The sequence below is a fragment of the Solanum verrucosum genome, unplaced genomic scaffold (assembly GCF_900185275.1).
Source record: "Solanum verrucosum unplaced genomic scaffold, falcon-dt-bn FXZP01000085.1, whole genome shotgun sequence".
Classification (NCBI taxonomy): Eukaryota; Viridiplantae; Streptophyta; class Magnoliopsida; order Solanales; family Solanaceae; genus Solanum; species Solanum verrucosum.
The window spans coordinates 1711728-1721302 of NW_026019839.1; positions in this window are offsets into that span (position 1 = coordinate 1711728).

Sequence of the window (9575 nt, forward strand, 5' to 3'; positions counted from 1 at the left end):
ACGAAATGGGTTTGTTGATAATGATTGGGTATTGATGAATTTATGCTTAGAATAGATTGTATTGTTGATGTTTATGATTTTCTATATCTATTGATTAATGTTGAGGATGGCTTTGGAGGATGGTAAGTTGGCTTAATCTCATATTATTGATATAATTGTTCTTGCTTGGTTTGATCCACTTATAGTGGAGGTGTTTAATTATGGATTGTATTATGAATATGGCCTTGAAGGCATTATCTATTGAATTAAAGTGTTATCAAGTTATGAAGTGTTATAGTACTATGTGAAGGTAAATATGTGAAGGTATTCTTATGGTTATAAGGTGATCTTGTACAAAGTGTTATTGTAGTGTAATTGAAAGTATGTTCTCTTTAAATGTCCATATGTGACGATTGTTGTTGGTAGGTTGAATCCACCTTTGGTGGAAGTGTTATATCTTGTTCTTGTGTGGTATTATTGTGAATTGTAGCCATGAAGGCATTGGGGAAGTTGTTGCATAATGTTGGAATATTGTATTATTGTGAATTGAGGCCATGAAGGGCATTATATGATTGTTATTGTATTGTTATATTATTATATATGAATGAGGCTATATGTAAAGTCCTATATGAAGCTATATGTAAAGTTTTATGTGAAGCTATATGTGTGAAGGTATGATGTGAATGAGTTTATGTGATCTTGTGATGATCCTATGTAAAGTGGATAGCATTGTGATTTAAAGTATGATTTTTTTTTCATGATGTATATATGAAAAGATGTTGGATTATGAAGTATCCTTAAATGAAAATGTTGTGACTTGGTTGGTAGACTAAAGTGTCCCTCATTGTTACTTAAAGTCTTGAATGCATGAATGTGTGAAGTGGGCTAGAACTAAGAAATGGTGCCCTTTCTATAAATGCTAAAAGAGGAATTCTAGGCCAAGACTTGAATCGGCAGAACTAAGAAATGGTGCATTTTCATAAGTCTAGCTTTCCTAAGTAAATGTATAACCTTGAAGGATAGGCCTTAGAGCGAAGTTCCCTTCTTGAGTGAAATGATAGACTTAGAGATGGATGGAGCCGGAACGGCATGAAAATTCTTATCTAAGAAAGTCAAATGAGCTATCCTTATGAACCTTGATCGGCCATGACTTAGAGATGGGGCCTTTCTTGGGAAGAGGTACTATGAGTTGGTTGAACTAGAAAAGGAACCCTCTCTAAGTACATATGTGATTGAATACTCTATGGGAAACAAGGCTAGCACCGAGTGGATGTGGTTAGGAAGGTGGCCTAGTTGAGTATGAGATTAGGCACAATGAACTTCCTTGGACATCTCCTAAACCATGTGCCTACATGGGTTGCTTACTAGTTCTACCTTTGGCAAGTAGAACAACCTCCACGGAGTAGGATAGACTCCGGATTCCATGCCTAGCTAGTATGGTCTATGTCGGTTATGCCTATTCCCATCATGTGGGATGTGCACTCTAGTTATTGGATAGGTTCTACAAAGTGTAGGTGGTAGTATGGGATGCTATCTACACATGGCACGAGTAGGCTTTGAAAATACTAAAGTGAGCTCCCTAAGTCTAACGACTATTATGTGAATGTCCCCTTATGTGCTTGAATGTCTCCTAAATGGTTTCTTAAAGAATGTTGGTCTATTGATGTTATGTTATAAAGGAATTGTCCTTATCTAAGGTAATCTTGAGGAACACATAAGTGTGCTTGAAGAGGTTGTATGGGCGGTCACTTCTTGTCTCACTCAAGTGTGTCTTAAGGTTATATTAGGTAGAGGTCCTACGGTAATGAAATGGCGTGTGTTCTTTTAAAGTTAAGCATGGGTTGTATATGAATATATGTTGAGTATGTATATGGTTGGCTATGGTTTTATATGTGAACATTGACTTGTATTATGTCTCTTATACTTGTGAAGTGAAGGTTTTATCAAAATAATATGAAAGCATTTATTCCTTGTAAATGTCTGTTTTGGCATGTTTTTGCATGGTCTCCATACTTAGTACTTAATTGTGCTAATTCCATATTTCTCTATTTTCTACAAGTGTAGGTTCCGAAAATTAAGCGGGTTCTATAGTAAGCTTGGAACTTGAAGTTCTTCCAAGATCTTGTGGTATGTCCACATATGTCGAGGACAAGACTTTTCTATTCTAGTTTTATGATAAGGTTCTTGTAATAAACTTAATAGACTTCTTTTGATTGTAAAGGGCCGTGTCCCTAGTATGTTTTCACGTTTATGTCTAAGATGGCTAAGAGACTTAGTATTCCGCTTGTGTACTTTTGAATGATGTTTTAAAAGTGACATTTGACTCTTATGGGATTTTATTTAAAGAGTTTTTAATTCCGCACTATTTTACATATCTAATGTGATGAATGCTAAGGGCTTGTATGAGACCTCCGAGAGGTCGAATACGCATGTTACGACTTGGGGATGCTCTCGGGTCGTGACAAAAGAGCTAGAATTAGAAAGAATGATTTTTGGAAATAATAAAAACATCTGGAAAATTGGTTAAGTTAAGTTTGAGTTTTTTGTCAACTTCAAATGACCATAACTCTTAGCTCAGGATGAGAGGTGTGTTTCCAAATATCGTAGGAAAGATCTTAGAATAATTTTTCCAACGCCACCGAGTTTGCGCGATTCCGAGTTTGTACGAGTGAGTTATGCCCATTGGAAGTTGGGTTGTTCAAATAAGGAAAGTCCAATCCGGATTTTAGAAGGGAATTATGGTCTTTTCACCACCCAATTAATTAATTTCATTTTTTGTAATTAAGTTGGGGTCTAAACTGATTGGATTCAGTTTAATGCTTTTGAGAAACAAGTTAGGGTTTTGAGAGAAGAGAAAAGAAAAGGAGAAAAGAGAAGAAGGAGCAAAGAATCGTCAAGTTCTTGAAGCTAGGCTCGTGGATTTCGTCAAGGGGTTATCCTTACGAGGTATGTGAGTCTGTCATAGCGTTGGGTTCGTTCACCATTGCGCCAATCACGTTTATTTCAGCGAACTTTGTTCTAGAAAGTTGAAAGTTGATGACTCTTGAATGGTGTTCTTGAAATTGGTCTTCGTTCTTGAGTTAGGTTGAGGTTGAGGAGTTTCTTGAGGTTAAAATGTTGTTTCCTTGAGTTGTTTGAGTTAGATTCTTGTGTATACATACTGGGTATTTGAATCTAAAGGGAATTTGAGAAAAAGAACTGAGTTTAGGTTAATTGGGGTTAGAAAATGAAGAAGGAACAAGTCGGGCAGAAACTGGGTACAAGGTTCGCGACGCGGACCTTGTCCATAGAAGTGTAACTTTCTCTTCGTGTCGCGGAGAGGTCATGGACCTCTCTACCTCAAAAGTTATTTCGTGACCAAATATTTAAATGCTCATCCGCGTCGCGGACTAGTTTCCAGGCAGTGATTTCTTGATCATTTCTTATGTTTAGCTATCTAAAGTCATTCTTAAACATCATGAGATTTTTCCTATCACAAATCACAATCCTTGAATCCATAATTCAATTCAAGGAAAGTTAAGAGTCAAGTCAAGAGAAGTCAAAAGTCAAGTTAAGAGAAGTTCATAATGTTTTCCAAAAGTCTTCTACAAATGATTTGACTTTGTTTTAAGACTTGGGCTTTAAGTTGAGTAAAGAGTAAAGTTTGATGTTCATTTCTTCAAAAAAAATATCGGGACTATGTATTCCCAAAGAGTAAATATTTTTCACATTTAAACAAGAAAGGAAAGTGAGATTTCCAAAAGAACCTTTGAGCTAGTTTACAGTAAAGAGTAAGAGTAAGTTCATTCTTCAAAGATTATACGGGAACTAAGTATTCCCAAGAGTTAAAAATGTTTTCACATTTGAGAAAGAAAGGAAACTGAGATTTCCAAAAGAGCTTTTAAGCTAAGTTTTTGAGTATTATCTCAAACCAAATAAAGAGTTTAGTTTTTGCAAACATATGAGCTAAGTATATTTTGGGAGTAGTATTGAGCAACGATATAGGGATGAGCTTGAGTTCAGATAACTCACGTATCCATAAACCATGTAGCCATTATGGGTAGTAAATGATCATACTTTTTACATGACTCCTTAAGATGCTTTTAGCATAGACTAGTGGATCAACTTTGTTAAGCGTTCTATATGACGGCAAAGTATAGGACAATTCTGGTAGTGTGGGCAAGACGTTGTATCACCACTTAGGCTCATAGTGGTGGTTGTCGGTTAGAGAAACTCCCACATAAACTATATTACTTTATTATATGAGTAAAGTTGAGTTTGTTATTGCATTTTCTTTAACGAACTAAGTTTTTTTCTACTGTTTTAAAGGCTTTCTTTATATTGCATGTGTGTTATTGCTTTATATTGAGTTAAGTTATTCAGATTTCAAACTTAAGTTATGTTTAGCATTCCAACTCACATACTCGTACATTCAATGTACTGATGCCAGTTGTCTTGCATCTTATTATGATGTAGACGCAGGTAACTAGGATCAACATCCAGCGCCTCGTTGATCCAGTTGAGCACTCAGAGTCAGTTGGTGAGCCTCATAGCTTTCCGGAGGATCCTTTTTATTGCTTTCAGTATTTTAGTTCATTAGGATGTTGTGGGTCTTGTCCCGACATCCATCTCAGTTGTTTAGAGGCTTCATAGACAGAGTTAGTGATGTTAGTTCATGAGTCTTTACTTTCCCTTTTCAGTTAAGTTGAGACTTGAGTTGCCACTTTGGCAGTGAAAATAACATTCTAAGTTATTTATTGAGCAGTTTAGTTTTTCTTTTAAAGTATAATTATCTTGAGTAAAGTCTTTCGACGAGTAAGTAAGTCAGGACAAGGGTTCGCTTGGGGCCAGAAATGGTTCTCGAGTGCCAGTCCCACCCAAGGTGTAGGATCAGGGCGTGACATTAAGCTCACACACCCAAGGCAACTCCACGAGCCGTGGTCCCTCTCGTGTACCTTGAGGCAGTGGCTAGGCCAAGCCACCCTCAATGGACATCCCACTAAGGTAAGTTAAAAACCACTCCCACGAGCCGTCTAAGGCTTCAAGGGCAGTGAAGTGGCTCGTGTGGAGGGGTCTCTTTTGAGGCAGCCTAAAGAGGCTACTGTCTCCACCTCCACGAATGACACCACGACTCGTGGTGCCCACTACGGGTCCTTAAGATCCTCGTGGTCTTGGTGGGTAATGCTTTGGACAAAATGGGCAGCCTTGGACCTTGCCCATTTTCCTTACCCCTTGACCTTTTCCTTTGATGTTAGCCCTCACATTTTAGTTCTAGTTTAGCCTACTAGTTTTCGAGGTGTTACAATTTAATGTATAGACTTTTAGCTTATACACAGAGGATTAAATCATCGGTTCTTATAAGTATAATTTTTTTTTGTTCATAATCTAAGATGAAAATTAGACATGACATCAGTACGATTGCAGTATAAGATTATATATCATTTTTCTTGATTATGGGAACGGTATAGTTCTAACATTGTGCTAGTGCATTTTCTATGTATTGAACGGGATCGAGTACCGATTATTATTTTAGATTGACTGACAAAAGTATATTCTCTAAACTATTAAATGTACTTATATTATCAATCATGATATAACTATTATGATTTGTATATATTAATTATCGTTTTGATTTATTAAAATGTGAGATTCTGAGATGAGTTTATATGCCTGGTAGATTGGATGAATGATAATAATATATATTTGTGAGATAATTAGTTTGTTGACGGAGTTCTTATCTCGATATAGAGATTGATGATATACCTTTTTAAGAAGCTTGAAAGTTTTCATCGTGTCAAACATTACAAGTGAATTTATGAATCTCTCATAAAGTAAGTTAAACGGTGCTCTAAAGAAAATTAATCTTTGAATTAAATTCGTCAATAAGTTAATTTATTAATTAGTATCTTTAATCTTAACATGAGTATTACATAAGTGTTTAATGAGTAATTTTCAAATATAAATGGATGAGTGCAATTATGAATTTCTACTGGAATGATTTGTAATTTATTATGATAAGAATAATTTAAATTAATTATTTGAATTATTTCCTTAATAAGGAACCTCAATAATTAATTTTGTAGTTCCTACTTGACTAGAACCGGAATCCTATTTCTAAGAGAAAATGAGGAAAAGAGTATGTGTTTTCTGGTTCAAGAAAAGAATTAAGGACCACATGTTTTTCTTCTCCTTTTTGGAATGGGAAGAAATCTTTATAAGTAGGATTCTTCTAACCTAAAAATAAAATAAGTTTTCTATATGATACTTGCCCATTCAAGTATTGCGAGAGTTCGGTTGTGAACTTGAAATCATTGTAGAAGACCACAAAACTGCAGTTTAACTTATGGATTCGCTTGAAGGTATCTGCTCATGCTTCAAGAGGTATTTATCGAATTAAATTTAAAAATATTTATGTGTTCTAACATGATTTTATGTGTTCTAGCATAAATATATGTATTGTCTATTATTCATTTAAGCGGTATGATTCTAATATGCTTCTGAGGTGCGTATAGTTTCCAACTGTAAATTGGATTATCAAGTACTTTAGCTTATTACATTTTTTTTTCATGAAAGTTAAAATTAAATATGACTTTATTGAGTAGTAATAAGATATTTACATGCTCATGTATTATCGGATTGCAAGAAAGAAGTTAAAAAGTCTATCAATGTGAAATTGAATATCGAATGTTTACACAAAATTGTACAAATTTACTATACTTAAGTGATCTAATGATGTGAAAATGCATGTTAACTAATTACGACTAAATGTTAAAAAGTATATGTTATACACTAATTGGTTTGACATATACATTGAATATAAGAAAATTTGAACGTACAAATTATTCATAGTTTAATTTTATATTAGATTGGATACTAGATGTTGACACCAGATTTGGACCTCTACAGAGAGATTAATCATCGAGCTTCTTCAATTTCAAACGATTTTAAAATAATTAGTTTTTATAAAATTCAAAATAGTTTGCGAGTTATTTTGAATAAATTCGTCATTTTTATAATTTTCAATGATATATGTCGTTTTATATTTATGTATAATTAGTACATTTTATGCATATTCAAAAATCATTTAAAAAAAATATTTTTTTTTACTTAAGTATTTTGGTAATTAACTTATATAATTATAGTTTATATTTTGAATTAATTATTTTATAATTTAGTTAATTATTTTATTTTGTTAAGATTAAGAAACTCATTAATTAATTTATATTGATTTGTCTTATTTAGTTTTTAGTCGAATCACCAATTAAACTAAATTTGGCTAACTTCTTAATTCCCATTGGCCAAAATTGCAATTTAGGTGGCCATGTCCTAATTGTGGATTTAACCGCATTTTTATCTTCCTTAATCCAACTTCCAACCCATATATACAAAGCCCAACATCAACCTAAAACAATTTTCAGATTTCCCAGCCCACCAATAATACCAAAACATTACATTCAGCAGCCCATCAATTAAAATACCAAAGAACCTATTATTTCCACAATACAACAAACCCAATAGCATCCAGTGTACAATACCAGACGACCCCACCTGCGTCTTCATCTTCTTCTTCGCAAGACCCAAACTCGATAGAAAATCGTGACCTAAAACTCCAGTCCAGCAGCGACTCAGCCCAGAATCGCGAGCCCAGTCCATCAAAATCAACCCAGTTGCGTCGTTCACCCCTTGTCCTCTCCTTTCATACAAGCTCGTACACAAATCTTCCAGGTGGAGCGATCTCATATCTTCTTCGTCCATCCTCAAACATCGAACGACTGCCATTCTTTTTCTGTTGAAGAATTGTACAAGAATAGTACAATTCCAACTCTTTAATCCTATCCAAAGAAAAATTTGAATTTCAAATGGGATTTCATCCAAATTTCTACAAGATTTCCCCCAATAAATCTGCCCTAGTTTCCTCCTATATATACACCTTCTTATTCATTATTTGGGGTTGAAAAATAGTTGGATGAAAAAGGTTGGGAAAAGTTGGATTTTTCTACTGATAGAGATAGAGGAAAATAGATATAGAAGATTATAAATATATAGGAGATATAATCAAAATAGCAAGGAACACCTTTTTTCGATCCTTTTCGTTTTCACTCCCCTTTTTTGTTTATTGGAATCTTTGAGGTTAACGTTTGTGGTGGTGAAAGCTCGATATCTTCAGATCGTAATCCCTCGTTCGCTGCCCGAAAAGAGGTAAACTTTTTCCAAGTTTTGTTTACTTCATAGTTCTTTTATGTTTTTCTATTCAGGTGTTCTTAACTTTCTTTTAGTGTTCATAAGCTAGACTCCGGTTGGATATTTGAGTAGCTGTTAATGTTTCTATTGTTCTTGTTGTTCATATTTCGTTATAAGTACTCCTAGCTTTCGTGTTGCTCATCTAGTTTGTTCTAAAGAGTATATATTGGGTATTTTGGTTCTAGTCCTTACACTTGTTCCTGTAAATGTTAAGCATCTGATTTCATGTTTATGCATCTAAGAAGTGTCACATGTTTGGTTTGGTCTCTCTGCCAAGAGTTTCTGATTATATCTTCCATTATCATGAACTAATTGTTGTTTGCTTTGTATGTTAGGTGTTAATGTCTTTTCTATTTTAAACAATATAATGTTATGATTTTAAGAGTATTGGATTAATTATTGATTATGAATAAGTGATGTGGCTTATTAATTAATTAAAGTGCTCTTTCAACTCATTGTTTCGAGTTTCGTTATTTCAACTAGTGTCGTTAATTAATTCAAGTGCTCTTTCATTATTTCGTTTGATTTCACCAGGTCGTCTGTAGACTATAGTTCAGTTTGAACTTCTGTTTCAGTTCCTTGTTTGCAGTTTTTTCTTAGTAGAATTTCGTTTAATGTAGAGCAGCAATGTTTAGGTTTGTTTAATATCATCGCATTACACTAGTGGGTCGGTTTTGCTTGTTACTCTTTTGATTTATAATTATTTTTTTTTGCATAAATCTGAAAGTTGCATTGTTATATTGTATAAATCAACTGTCTGCTGCTCGATAAATTACGGGTTTTTTTATTTACATTTTGTCGATTTAAGTTAAGTTGCCATGGATTTGAGTCTAGCACAAACTAAGTTATGATTCCTTTTGTTAAGAGCGAGTATTTACCCCGGTCTCGGTTAGTTTCATGACTCCAATATGGCCCTATCTTGACTATGACTATTACCCAAATAGCTTGGTTAAATGTTGAGTTTAAATATCCAATCTGTTAGGATACGAGAATAAAATAAAATGTTACTCCCTTATCAGTAGATACATTACTTCAGTTCTAAATGAAGTGGCAAGTGAATGTGCATATTCTTTCTTTAAGTTATGAATTGACTGATTGTTATGTTGTGCTAGGGTCACATCCCTCTTTTGTTTAAACTTTGTTTTAGTAAGGTTATGAGCTCATATGTCTTCATAATTGACTGACCATTAGATGGCTTTCTTACATGGTATAGTTACATTTTATCAATTAAGATTTTGTTAGTCTTCTGTTGCCTATAACTATAAGATTATGATGGTGTTAGCCACTTTGTCTTTAGATGTTCTCTTTAGTGAATATTAACGGCGTGACTTTGTCTGATGAGAGCTGAATCGATATTTGCTCATGATTAATTAATA